The sequence below is a fragment of the Anser anser genome (genome assembly GCF_964211835.1).
Source record: "Anser anser genome assembly, chromosome: 4".
NCBI lineage: Eukaryota > Metazoa > Chordata > Aves > Anseriformes > Anatidae > Anser > Anser anser.
In genome coordinates, this window is record NC_139724.1 from 37034979 (window position 1) to 37048020 (window position 13042).

The 13042-nt window shown below is 42.2% G+C and overlaps 1 protein-coding gene across 5 annotated transcripts in view; it reads left to right on the top strand.

Moving 5' to 3' along the window:
• Positions 1–6: 6 nt before the first annotated feature.
• INPP4B (inositol polyphosphate-4-phosphatase type II B) overlaps positions 7–13042 on the top strand; it is a 361482-nt gene continuing 348446 nt past the window's right edge. The window contains exon 1 of one of the 5 annotated variants that reach the window (XM_083834868.1): positions 7–94. The gene's annotated coding sequence lies outside the window, so the exon portion shown is untranslated. Of the gene's footprint in view, positions 95–4783; positions 5902–13042 lie in introns of those variants that run through there. The other 4 variants (XM_083834859.1, XM_083834873.1, XM_083834876.1 and 1 more) reach the window with 4 other exon arrangements.

A 13042-nucleotide genomic window follows, 5' to 3' on the forward strand; every position in this document is an offset into this window, starting at 1 on the left:
GTAAAGGGAATAGGGGATTAAAGGCAGGGTAGAATCAAATTTCTTGGTGTTTTTGGAAGAGTCTTAAATAGAGAAGATTGATAATATTCTGTTTGTAAGTAGAGAATTGATTAACTTTTAAGAATTAAGCCTATAGTTTGAGTTGTACTTTTAGGAGATAGTCATGAAAGAATAAGTGTCATGAAATTGCTTTCTAGGCTGTAAGATTTCTTTCTTGAGAGAGAGATTTTCTTGACAGTTTATATATATATTTGTCGGTGGCTACCAATATAATGCTTTAAACTAAGCTTATTCTTTTATTCCTTGAAATTTAGTACATGGAGGGAATGTGGAAAGAAAACAATAACAGTATCTTGTCAGTAAGCAGGGAGCTATGTATTGCCTATTTTTCAGCTGTCTGATGACTTTATTGTTTTAGACAGTAAACTAACTGCTGGCTTGGCCTTCCACCTTCTGTCCCAAACAAGTATTGCCCAAAGATATTGAAGTATTTTTGTTTTCTGAGTTAAAATAAAGCAGGGTGATTTTATTTATTTATTTAGGTAGAGGTTAAGTTCCTAATATCCAGTAAGAGGGCTTTTGGTCTACAGAGATGTCCTACAACAAGAGTAGTCCTGATTAAAAACCATGACTTTTGCCTTGTGCAAAAGCCAGTAAAAAGACCCTTAAAGTCTGCAGAGTTTGTATTTATGGAGCTGAACTGCCAACTTAATTGCTGATCTGGAGTCCTTAAAGCATTGTATGCTGTATAGTCATTTATGTTGGTGCAAAGGGAGCAGAAAATGAAAACTTTTTTATGCTGCAGCCCCCACTGCCTTTAGTACAAGATGTGAACATGTGCCTTGCTTGGTAAATTGATTCAAATTAGGCCTGGGAATTATTGTTATATTGGTTAGACCACTTGATGTAGTGGTTCTGTAAGCTTTAAAATAGGCCATCTGACATGAAGTCTGTTTAAAAAAAAAAGCCACTCCATGACTGTGTTTTGAACAGTTGAGTAAGTTTGTTGTTTAGCACTTTATGTCATATGAATATGATGTTTCCAAGGGCATATTAGTGATAAGCTCATGTTTGTTGTCCTATGGAACTTTGGTCACTACTTTTTTTTTTTTTCTAAAAAAAGGGCAAAAATTGCATGGTAATAAATGAAGAAATCTGGAGAAAATGTCACTGAATAAGAATACAATAGCAGTGCAATAGTGTTCCTTCTTGGATTTTTAAGACTGACTTTTTCCTAACAGCAGGAAAAGAAGTGAAATTACTGTCCAGATGGATCTTGATGATATAAATTTGCGTCTTATATCTGATGCGTAGAACAACATTTGAGTTAGGTAACTTTGTTACAATAATCCCCTACTGGTACAACAAACACAATAAATATTCCCGAAGTGTAAAGGAAGCAAATCTATCTATCTTTCAGCAGGAGGTGCAATCTACTCAGCACAAGACTTCATTTTTTTTTTATTATTATTTGCATTACCACCCATTTCTCATTTGGTACACAGTGTGATACTATCTCTGCAGTCTTTTCTCCAGCGCTTCTTTATTGTTTTTCATCCTTGTCTTTTGATGAAACGTCTGCAATCACTTGGGATAACTGAGGAAGTATGTTCCTTCAACACTGTTTTCTTCAGCCTTTTGTAGTATGGTGTGTCTCACTTTCAGTTTCACCTCTGTTAGATCAGCTGTACAGCTGCTCCTTTTCTGAGTGTTGATCCTGCAAGTTGTTCCATGTTGGCAGTGGCCTGCATTGGCCTCCCTGGAGTCACTGGCACAAGGGATTGCCCTCACAGAGGAACCTGTACAGACAAGACTCGGTTTCTTTCAGCGCTTCATGTTTCCCAGTTTCCTTGCAGAACCTAGTTCACCTTCTTCTTGCTTCTTTTGCAGTTGTTCTGTAGCTGCATGGCAACACATAGATTGGGTATAAATCACCATTAGATCAGCAGGGTAACTTTTTTGTACGCATTTATCATCAGTGTAAGTAACAAGGTGCGAGGCACTGAGAGCCAAACTGTGGTTCACGGTCACTGATTCGCTGTTTGTTAAGAGCCTGACATAGTTCACAGATTTCAATTTTATGCGGTAATCTACAGTGACACTTAAGCAGGAAGCTGTACTAGCAAAGTTCAGTCTTGCCTAGGATGTGTTTTTGGTGATTTTCATTCGGTGCTTTAGGCTTCGGTTCAGTGCCAGAAGCATCCTTTGTTTTCAGGCAGGGTTGTTGGCTCTACTGTGAGAAGGATAGTGGCTTCAAGGGGTGGGAGTGTTCAGCCACTGATAAGGGAATGGTTTATGCTTTTGTTATGATTTAATTCTTGAATCGCTACTTCTTTGCAGTTAAAAAGCAGGTATGAATTCAATATTCTTTGCTGTGTTGTGGCTATTATGGAGAAGCGATGCAATTATGCTATGCAGTCAGTCGTACTGACTGTCCTGAGAACAAGCAGGCTTGCATTTTTACCCTGGCTGTGCCTTAAAAGGTGGTTGGGCAGTCAGGAATACATAATAGTTTAAATCCTTCATAGTTATCCTCCCCAAACCTCCCCCATTTTGCTACAAAGCCTATATCTTACTACTCCACATTTTACCAACGTTAGCATGACATACCCAATTGCGTTTGGTGTATGTTAACCCCTTTCCCTTGGTAAACAATTATACAAAACATGGATCAAATATATCAGAAAATCCTTCTAGGAAACCAACTACTTGATCCATCCAAATGCACTATGAGCAAAGGCCTATAACAATAAAGATTTGCATTTTCTCTTGCTTAGTTGTTTGCTGTTCCTTGAAAATTCCTACCAACCCTGTTATTTCCCCCTGCGCACTGGGAGACTGAGATTGCTTGCTACGGCTTCTCCAGCAGAGAGACTCCACTCTGGCTGCTGACAGACCATTAAATCCTACCTCATTTTTTTCATAGTGGAGTTTTTTGGTGATTTAGTGTTTGCTTTGATCCCAGGCCTTGGCCTGCAAATAGTAAACCTTACTAGTGGGACTGGAGAAGAGCAGGGAAATTCGCCAGTAGCTCCACATGCTGTTCCTTTCAGAGGTTCTCAGTCTGTCACAGTTTAATTTCTAGTTTCCTCCCTTCCTCCCTCGCCTCCTTGTCCTCACCTTTTTCAGTAAGAAAGAGACTCAGTATTTGACTCTACTGTGAAATAGAATGGTATCAAGTGTGAGCTGTGTGAGCTTCCTGACATTTGTATGGTGTAACGCAGGAGGTCATGTGTGAGAGTTGGGGTAGTAACTGGCGAGCAGAAAGGGAGCGATTTTAAAGAAAAACATTTAGATTTGGAAAATGTTGTTAGGAAAATAGCAGCGAACAAGTAACAGGAAAACTGTTCCTGCAGATGTTTAATTTTATTTATTTCTCCTGCTACTACAGTTGTCTGTTAAAGGCTGGGCTTCAGGTGTTATTTATACCCCAATGAGTTCAATTATACAGCCAAGTAGCTTTGTTAGGGTTGTGTCTTGTACTCTACTGGTGCAAGTCTGCATTGCTTTTTTGAGAAGGCTTTTATAGCTTGTCTGAAGCTTTCTGATGCATTTCTTATGAAGCACAGGTACATCCAGGGTAAAATTTTCAAGCCCAAATGGATGCAGTCAGACACCCCAAATCCATATCTAGGCACTTGAAATATGTTTTTGTTTTTCCAGAGATAGTGAGCACTGAAACAAATTTGAAATAATTTTGAGGTCAATACTTTTGAACATCAGATGACATTTTTTATGCTAACGTGTAGTTTTGAGCTCTGAAAACTTTGTGCGATGAAAGAGGGCTTTAGACTATATATCCGTTTTAAAACATTTCCAAGGGGCAATAAAAATCTGATTATTTTTTCTTTTCCCCACACTGAGAAGCATATGTTAGATTTCTGAACAGGCATCTTCTAGTGACATCTTGCAACTTAACATAGAAGTCTAATCTAGAAATCAGGCTTTCCTTCCTGTACTCTGCAGTATGACCTGCTGCACAACAAAGCCTCACTTAAGAAAGAAGTGTACTTGGAGACCTTTTGATAACCGCTCATTGTATGTACAGTGTACTTACTCTAAGAGCATGGGATTGCTTTCATGTGAAACATAACTGCAGACTAAACCTGAACAGTACTCAGCCCTCAATGGAGCAGAGAAGGAAACTTATCTGTAGTTGAACTAAATCTGGCTAACTTTTCCAAGTTCCCTTCTTAAAACATAGGTTTTAACTGGTGGCATTCTGAGTCTGCCAGTATCAATTCATACACTAGCAGGATCTTTCTGGTACTTATTATACTACAGAACATTAAAAATTGAACAAGAAAGAATATTATGAAGTAATTCCTGTTGCGAAAAGCAAAATTTTGTTCATGAGAGATACTCCAGAGACTCATCTCTGAATTTAAAAGACAGTTTCATTTCGATAGCTTGCTCAATATGAGTATAATTCTGCAAACACTTCTGTAGGAATAGCTTTACCTAAACGTGTAGTTCCATCAATATACAAGGTTTTTATGTATTACTTTTTAATGTTTAAGTGTTTGGACAAGGCAAGATCTCTCTCACGTGCCTTCTCAGGGTTTTTCTTTCTATTTTTATGTAGCTTAAAATGCAAATATTTGGTTAGCTCCCCTTTGCTCCCAATTTCGTCTCTGTGTAACTTTGTTTTGACTTGAAACTTTTGAAACTAAACCCACCTTGCTTTGCACAGGTCATCACCAGGCTTTGTCCTAGTAGCTGTCTGTAGATGAGTATAGGAGGTGAGTACAGATGTTGTAACATAGGAAACCCTAAAAATTAACCCTGTAAAAAATGCTATTACGTAGGCTAAAGTAACAATCTATTCTGTGTTAACTTGAGAAATTTTGTATATGACCGTATGGGAGTTGCTTTTACAGCTCAAATCCCAAACTGTGCTCGGCTATAATGCAGAGAGAGTTCCAGCAGGATTACCTGAAGTTTGAAATACAGGAATTTATCATCTAGCTACAAAAGAAACAAGCAAAAAACATTCATTATATGAAAATGGTTGTTTACTAGGACTCCTGCCTTGGCTCACATTGCCAACGGCCCCAAGGGCCGCGGGTGGGCTGCCACGGGGGCGGTGGGTACTTTGTGGGACCCCCTGGCTGCCAGAAAGGGGCGAACCCCGTCCCTCCACCCCAAACTTGAGGGGCTGGGGGATCCGCTCGCTGGCCCTGAGGGGTGTCCCCCTTTCCAGCTGTGGCAGCGGCAGTGCCTGACGCTGCCCCTCGGCTCCCCTCAGTGCCAGTGCGAGGGCTGCCCAGCCCGGGGGGGGAGGAGAGAGGAGGAGAAGAAGAAGAAGAAGAAGGGGGGCACTCAGCCGCCTGCCACCCCTGTCCCCCAGCGACCCCCGCCTGTCCCCCCGGGCCCAGCGGGCTTCTACCACCGCCCCTCAGCGGAGGCGGCCGCGGAGGCCGGGCTCCCTCTGGGCGGCGTGAGGTGAACGGCAAGCGGCGGCTTCTCCCTCCCACAGCCCAGCGCCGGGCTCGCCTCCTCCGGCGGCGGCGGCAGCAGCGGCGGGTCACCTCTGCGCGGCCGTGCCGTGCCGTGCCGCTACCGAGCCCCCCAGGCAGCGGCAGAGGCGGGCCAGCCGGCCGGGAAGCCGGCGGCGTGCAGCGGTGACATTGGGAGGAGGAGACTCGCCCGAAGGCGGCGCCGCGGGGCAGGAGCGCCGGTGCCCGCGGCGGGCGGGAGCCGCGACTCGCCCTCGCTGTGGCGGCGGCGGCGGGGCGGGCGAGCCGGGCTCCCGGTGCCGAGGCGCCGAGCCCTCGGTTTCCTCCCGCTGCCGCCGCGCTGGAGGCTGCGGGCTATAAATAGCGGGCCGCCGGCCGCCACACGCACGCAGGCAGCGGCGGAAAGTGCCCCGCCGGGCGGCCCCCCCCTGCCGCCAGCCAGGTAACGCCGCCGGGGGCAGGCCGGGCGGGGCGCGGGCGCCGCTTCCTCCTCTCCCCGCCGGCTTCTGGGGTGCAGGGAGAGCTCCGGAGCCGGGCTCCGTGCCGCCGAAGTCCCTCCCTTTGCAAGTTTCTTAAGGTTACAGCCCGCCAGGCGTGCGGGGAGCCGGCGGAGGGCGAGGGAGCGCTCGTCGGGGGTGGCCGCCGGGCTGGGCGGGGGGCACCGGGGGCTGGGGCAGGGTGCGGAGCCGGGGCGGGGGGCAACTTCCCGGGGAGCGCCGCCGGGGAGCTCCGCGCCTCGTCCTCCTGCTGCCGCGGGCGGCTCTGCCCGCCCGGTGCCGCCGTGCCTGGCCTGGACCGGCAGCCCCGGTCCTCCGGGGAGGCGTTGGGGGCTCCGAGGGCGTAACTCGGGAGGGTTGTCCGCGGTGGTGGGGGTGCTGGGCGAGGGGCAGGCGCCGTAGGAGCCTCGAAGGGGTTAATTTTGGTCGAGCGGTTGAGCTACAGGGTACCCATCCCCATCTTGCGAATAACAGCGTCTGCTGAGGTGTGATGGAAACCCCAGGGAAGGTATTGCGGGGGAATAAGTTGGGCAGAGTTGGAACTTGAAATGCTGTCGGCCTGAAAAGAAAGGGACCGAGGGGTGGGAAGGAACGGCGTGTAATTTCTGAGCTGCGATCGAGCAGGGCGCTTGCTCTTTCCCGCAAAATAATACACAGATTTTTGAAGCGTGAACGGCAGAGCTTGTGCTTAGCTGTTTGCCAGGTGCCTAAAGCTAACCCAGTGCCTAATTCAAAAAAAAAAAAAATAATAAAGAGATAAATAATAATAGCACCAAATCTTTGTGGAGCTATGTTTTTATCTGATGTGAAATTAATTCATCTAATGCTTTGCTTCCTCTTCACCAGAGGAATTGTTTACTTGTCCATTAATGATGCGTTAAAATATATATACCAAAATCAGGCCATATGTACGCCTTTTGAATCCAGCTTTGATTCTCAAAAATGAGACTAATTTTCAGTCTTCACTGGTTTACAGGCACCCTCTATCTATATTTAAGAGATGTCTACATAGCAAAAATGATAAGGGAAAGCGTCTGTATTTCTCAGCCTGCATCAAGGCAGGAGTTTATGTAAAGAATTGGCTATTAATAAAGCCTTATATTGAGATAAGTATTTTACAAGCGTGGTAGCCTTTGAAAGGGCAGTGTTTCATTCGATTTTTATTATGTGATGTTTTATTTTTTGTTATTAATTCTGAACTAGATTTAAAGAACTGTGGATATCCTAGGTTTTTGTCCTGTGCACCTGTATATTCAGTGGGGTTTGTGCATGTGAGTCCTCATTACTGGAACTATCCAAGCAGCACTGAACGCTGTTTGCTTCACACGTTCTGATAATTACACGAATATTAAAATACTAGTCACAAGGTTAATATGAGCAGAAATTAGTCCTGTGAGATTTTTACAGCTCTGATGACATTAGTGGGAGCATGGGGCAGTGTTACTACTTTACAGTTCCTGTTCTTGCTTTTTTTTTCTTCATTTTGTTTCTCTTCATTTTTTTCCTCTGCTTTCTGACAGAGTTTCTACCGCGCTGAAGATTGAGTCTTCTTTTAAACATCAAGCTTTTCTTTTGCTGGTTATTTTGGTCTTCCTAAGTCTTACAGTTCCAGTTTTCCATGGGTTCTTCAAACCTTGTTAGTGCTGCCGATCTCTTTTGCCCTGGCCTCTCTGCACAGCCATATCTGTGAGGCTGCCTTAGTTTTCAGACCAAAGAATTCTGCCTTCCTAGGGGTAAGGGATATTGCTCTGAGTGGTTTGACTGTTGCCTATTGGTTTGACTGTCGCCTCCTGGACATAGGAGGCTGGAAGGTAGTTGGCAGGTGAAATAACTGTTTGAATAGGCCTAGGCCTATATTCCCTAAGGGTTTTGACGAAAAGTAGTGGGATTGATATGTCTGATGAATTATTTAGGTTGTTACAGATAAGTATTTTTAGTGAAGGACTTCTGCACAGAAATACGAAAACAATACCTTTTGGACCTGTATAAAAGATAACTTGCAAAGAGAGGCAAGCGGGAAGGTGGGCAATTACTCCCAGCACTGACATCTCTTCACAATTTATGATAACTTGTATTAGTGTTCCTTAACTCTTGGGCAGTTAGATATTTTTCCTTTCGGTAATTTAAATTTTCACAAGCTTTGCAGTATGCCATGTGCTCTGTGACTGAAAATTTTTGGGAATGACTCGTTTGGTTCAAATAACTACCTATTGATTTTTTTTTGTGTTATGTTAATATTTTGTTGTTACTGGTGATGAATGACAATTGTTATTAATCGCACTTTTGAGGAAGGATACCTTCTTCTAAAATCACCTGGATTGATATAAATCACATTCAATGAGATCCTCTTCCTTGGCTCTTAAAAAGAACTTGGAAATTCAAGACACGAAAATGGAGTGAGGGATGGAGCGGCGCTGAAGTTTCATCAGGGAGAGCTGGCGGCCCCAGCCTCACCAAGCACGTGGTTTTGCTTGCTGCTTGTCCAGGCTTTCGAGCCCTCCCCAGCTTCTTGATTTCACTTACAGACCTGTCAGTCTCTCTCCAGTTTTGTCCCAGATTCTATGTCTTGTCCTTCAGGAGCAGTCACAGTTGACTTTGCTGTTCCTGCCCTGAAGGAGTTTTTTTCTTAAGGGATGTCTAATTCTTCCTTAACTTTGCTAGATAAGGATCTGGTCAGTTAGCTTATCAGGCTGTTCTGGAGTTGGTAGTTGATTGGTTACAGAGAACCTGATCCAACCCTGAAAAGGCTGGCTGGATTGCACAAGGTTTGTATGTGGACTTTAGCTCATAAATGTCTTTGCAGTGATAGAGGACTTTAATTAGAAAGACTTGCTTGTCTTGGTGGCAATACGAAAAAGGAGCTGAGGTTTGAATTTTGGTTTCTTGCTGTTTGGAAGCCTATGTTAAATGCTTGCAAGCTGAATGTTAAGAGGAGGAAAAAGTATAAATGAATGATGGAGGATTGTTTATTTTCTTCCCCATAATGTGCAAAGGTATATTCAGATAATTTGTCAGTTCCATTGCAGATCAATTCAGGGAGGAGTTTTTTTCCCCATTTCTTCTATCATCATAAATTAACCGAAGACAGGTGGAATCTCAAACAGCAAACAAGATTCATACAATGCATTGTGCAATAAAAATTGCTGTTAGGAGACAGGATACATTGCATTTCTTCCAAGTCTTGTGTACCTTTTTGGCAAGGTATACCAAGATAACATACTGACAAGTGAAGTGGGCATATTGCGCTACACATGGTATGTTTACTAATTTGTCTCAGGAGGGATTGAATAGAACAAATTGTGTTCCCTTACTCTGTAGATTTTTCAAGTTTACAATGATAACTTCACACTTTATCATTCTTACACCTTTCAGCAATGAGTTTTCAAATGTTAGATGTCAATATCTGCAGAGGTACAGCTTAAAAATGTAGAGCAATTTCTGCTTCCACGGTGTTTAACACTCAAGTTCTACAGAACTTGCCATCCTCCTGAATGCAGAAGAGATGGGGCAGGGGATATTTCTTTCATTTACAGTAGTTTCAAGTCTGTAGCTGCAGGGGAGGTTAATATTGATTTCCATAGATAGGGATCCTAATAGGCTTTTTGCCTCAGCCTAACAAACTAAGCCTCTTCCTCTTGTTGGTCTGTGAGTTTGCCTCGCAGGTTCATTTGGATTGTTTTTAGTCTTGAAGAAGGCTCTATTTAATGAGAATTCAGAAGACAACATAAGCTAAAGGTGCTTACTCAACATAGTATGTGTCAAGCATGGTAAACAGGATGCTGTTTATCAAGTTCGTTTCTTTGACAGGCTGAATTAGTACTCTGTTAGTATGTGCCATGGCATTAGAAACGAAAACTGTGTTTTCTTGGACTTTTTTTCTGCTCATTGTATATCTTTTTTTTCTATGAAATTTTACCCTGTGCTGCGACCTCAGAGAAAACTTGTTCTGAGTATGGTAGTAAAGTGAGACTGCTTTGTCTGACTGGGGAGCAGAATTATTTAACAGCGTTTTTCTCCTGACCTTTTCATATATACAAAACAAAAACACTTTCATTTTTATTGATTTGCTTAATTCTATTAGCTGTACACCTGCCAATGACAGTTTCTTGCTTGCTGCAAGAATGTGAATTTGGCAAATAGAGTGAAAAATCTTAATAAGAGGCCTTAAGAAGACCAGCTTTTCTTGTAATTATAAGGGGTAGATGTATAATGGAAAATTAAGAGAGAGAAACTCTTGTGGGAAATAAGCTTTTATTGTATTTTGACAGTTTTTCATGTACCATCAGGTTTTTGTATTGTTTAGTTATTCATAATCTGTGATCTTGGCACATTACAGCAATGCTAGTAGGATGCACTGTACTTAAGGTGCTTATTTCTGTTAAGAAAATGACTCAGAAACATGAAAATGGGTATAAATGTCTATGAGCTAAATGTGACTTGGTATCTTGTGTATTTACTGCTGTGCAAATGGAGCATTAACCAGAGCGCATCAACGTGCTGGTATTGTACAGCGTTTCTATTGCAGCTGTAACAGCGCGGCTTTGCCTGGGTTTTGTTTGCGTTGTGTATGTGTATACAGTTAAAGGCAAGTAGGAACTGAGCTTTATAGGATAAAATGATTTTCTCTGCTGTAGTGACATAGTTGGAGTAAGTCTTTTTAATGAGTTGGTCCAGTTTACACCTTGGATGGAAACAGAATTTGTTAAACAGAATAGGAGCTACTCTATTAGATGTTGAGAATAAGGTTTCCTCTTTTAGTAGTTAAAAAACAAAACCAAAAAACCAAACCTTTCTGATTGATGAGAATTATCATAAATTTTCTAATTAATAATCAGGAAGTTGGAGTGCGTATGCGAAGTGCCCTCCAGCTTTAGCCAAGTGAGCCCCCTGCCAAATGCAGCTAGAGCGCGACACCACCTCTGGAACTTGTGTGTTGCTGTCTGTCACGATACCATTCGTGTGGCTTCTGTAGGACGGCCGCGTGACGTAGCCTCGCTGTGTTAGCTGGAAATGGCACTGTTGGCTCGGTGGGGGAAGCTGATCGTCAAGCCAACTTCCCCGCAGTCCTGCACAGCGGCCCGTTCCGCAAGAGCAGTGTGATCGACCTCATCAGGCAGTGATCCAGTGATTAAACCTTGGAGTAAAGGTACAGGGAGTAAATGATGAAGCAACACCTGGTTTAAAAAAATACATTGAAATAATCATTCTAAATCTAGACCTGCTATTGAGAAATACTGTTTAATTTCATCTGTAGTTTCTATAAAAGCACAGATACCAAACCTGTGTTAATTTAGTTTTCATTTGGAGAATCTACATGAAATGTTTTTCCAAATGAATCATATCTGATGATTATTTAGCCACCGAGTTGAAAATTTAAGTATATAATTTTACTTTGTTGCATTTCTAGGCTTTTTTTTTTTTTTTTTTTTTTTTTTTTTGCTTTCCTGCTGCTGGTGTCAGATATCTTTTTAGGTTTTGGTCCTAGACACATGTTGTTTAAGCTGGTTATTGTAGTCTTATCCTTCCAGCAATTGATAGTTTCCAAGTAATAAAAACAAAAACGGTGTCTGCTATTTTTATGGAAGTTGTTTGGTTTTCAGTACCTGAGGTGCTCACGGTCTGCTGGAAGCTTGGAACATACGAGGACAGTCTACGCTAGGTGGCAGTGCAAAATACGAAGAAGCTACAAGTCATTTGGATTCTTAAACCCAGCAGAAGCTACCCCTCGCGTGGCTCACTTTGTAGCTCTGCATGTTTTTGCTGCATGTACTCTTGTAAAATATAAAGTCACTTATTTTTCACTGTCTAAATTTGTCTTGAGTTTACTTTGTTCAACTAAAAGAATATGTTTATGCAGCTACTGTAAGCTCACCGACATATTGTAAATGCAGTCTAGAGTTTAATCTTTGTTAACTTGCTTGTGCGTTATTTTTTGCTTAGGCAAATCAGGTGTATAATTTGAAAGTGTCGAGTATTTTAAAACCAGGGCAAAAGCATCAACTGATGAAACTGTTCAATAGATGAGACTTCATTTTGATATTTGGTATCTCTGTTAGAGCTATTAATCATTTACATAGAAAAACCTAGCAAGGATATATTTTTTTAATTATTATTTTTTCATAAAACAAATTTAATTGTCCATAATCTCCAGGGTAAATTACTGATGGCTAATTGCAGGTACTGTTACAGTTTATTGCCTATCCTGTACAGAAAGTATCTGGATGTGTGTGAAATTACATATATAAAACCAATCACTGTGATGCCAGTCATCTTTAAATGGTACGATGTATTTGACTCAAAAAGCCAAAATGTCTCTTAATGTTATTCAAGCATTACAGGGGGTTTTCAGTGAGAATGGGGGGTTAGGACTGATGCTTCGGAGCAAAATGCATCCTCTGTTAGTGTACCTTAGAGTGCTTTCCAAGTTTCCTTGAGCATTGTCTGATAAATTCGGATCAAGGTGGAGAAAAGAATGTTTACAAGAAACTTTTAAGTCAGTTTTTGTACTGTCAAGATGTGATAGCCTAGAGATACATTTCCTCACTGAAACATAAAAAGCAAGAGGGATCAGAGGACCCAACCTGTGAAGGTTCTGTGCAACTGTTCAACTTCTTTGTTATATATTTGCAAGTAAAATTAGAAAGCAGTCTGATGTAACACCATGAAAGCTTTACATTTTAATAAATTGGATTTTCTTTCTCTGACAAAAAAGAGAAGCCTAGTCACAATAGTGTCTTTGGAACTGCGTACTGGAAAAAGCAAGCTGTCCACGTGCTGGGATTATTCAGCATACTTTGGCTGTCAAAATATACATGTAAACATATGTAGCACTTTGCACTAAAATTAATCAGTAATTGATCTGGTGGCAAATTAGGCAGACTGTAAATATAATTCATGAGATGCTGAATATGTTTGAGGAAGTATTATCAGAAGTGGGGATTTAGTGACATAGTGCCTTCTTTTAAGTAGAAGATAGAAAAGTACTATAAAACAGTAACGCTTCCCTTTTCTTGCTTTGCTGCTGCTACTATAATGCTTTTCACATAAGAAAACATCAGGTACCACCTGTACCTGTATTATCAGTAT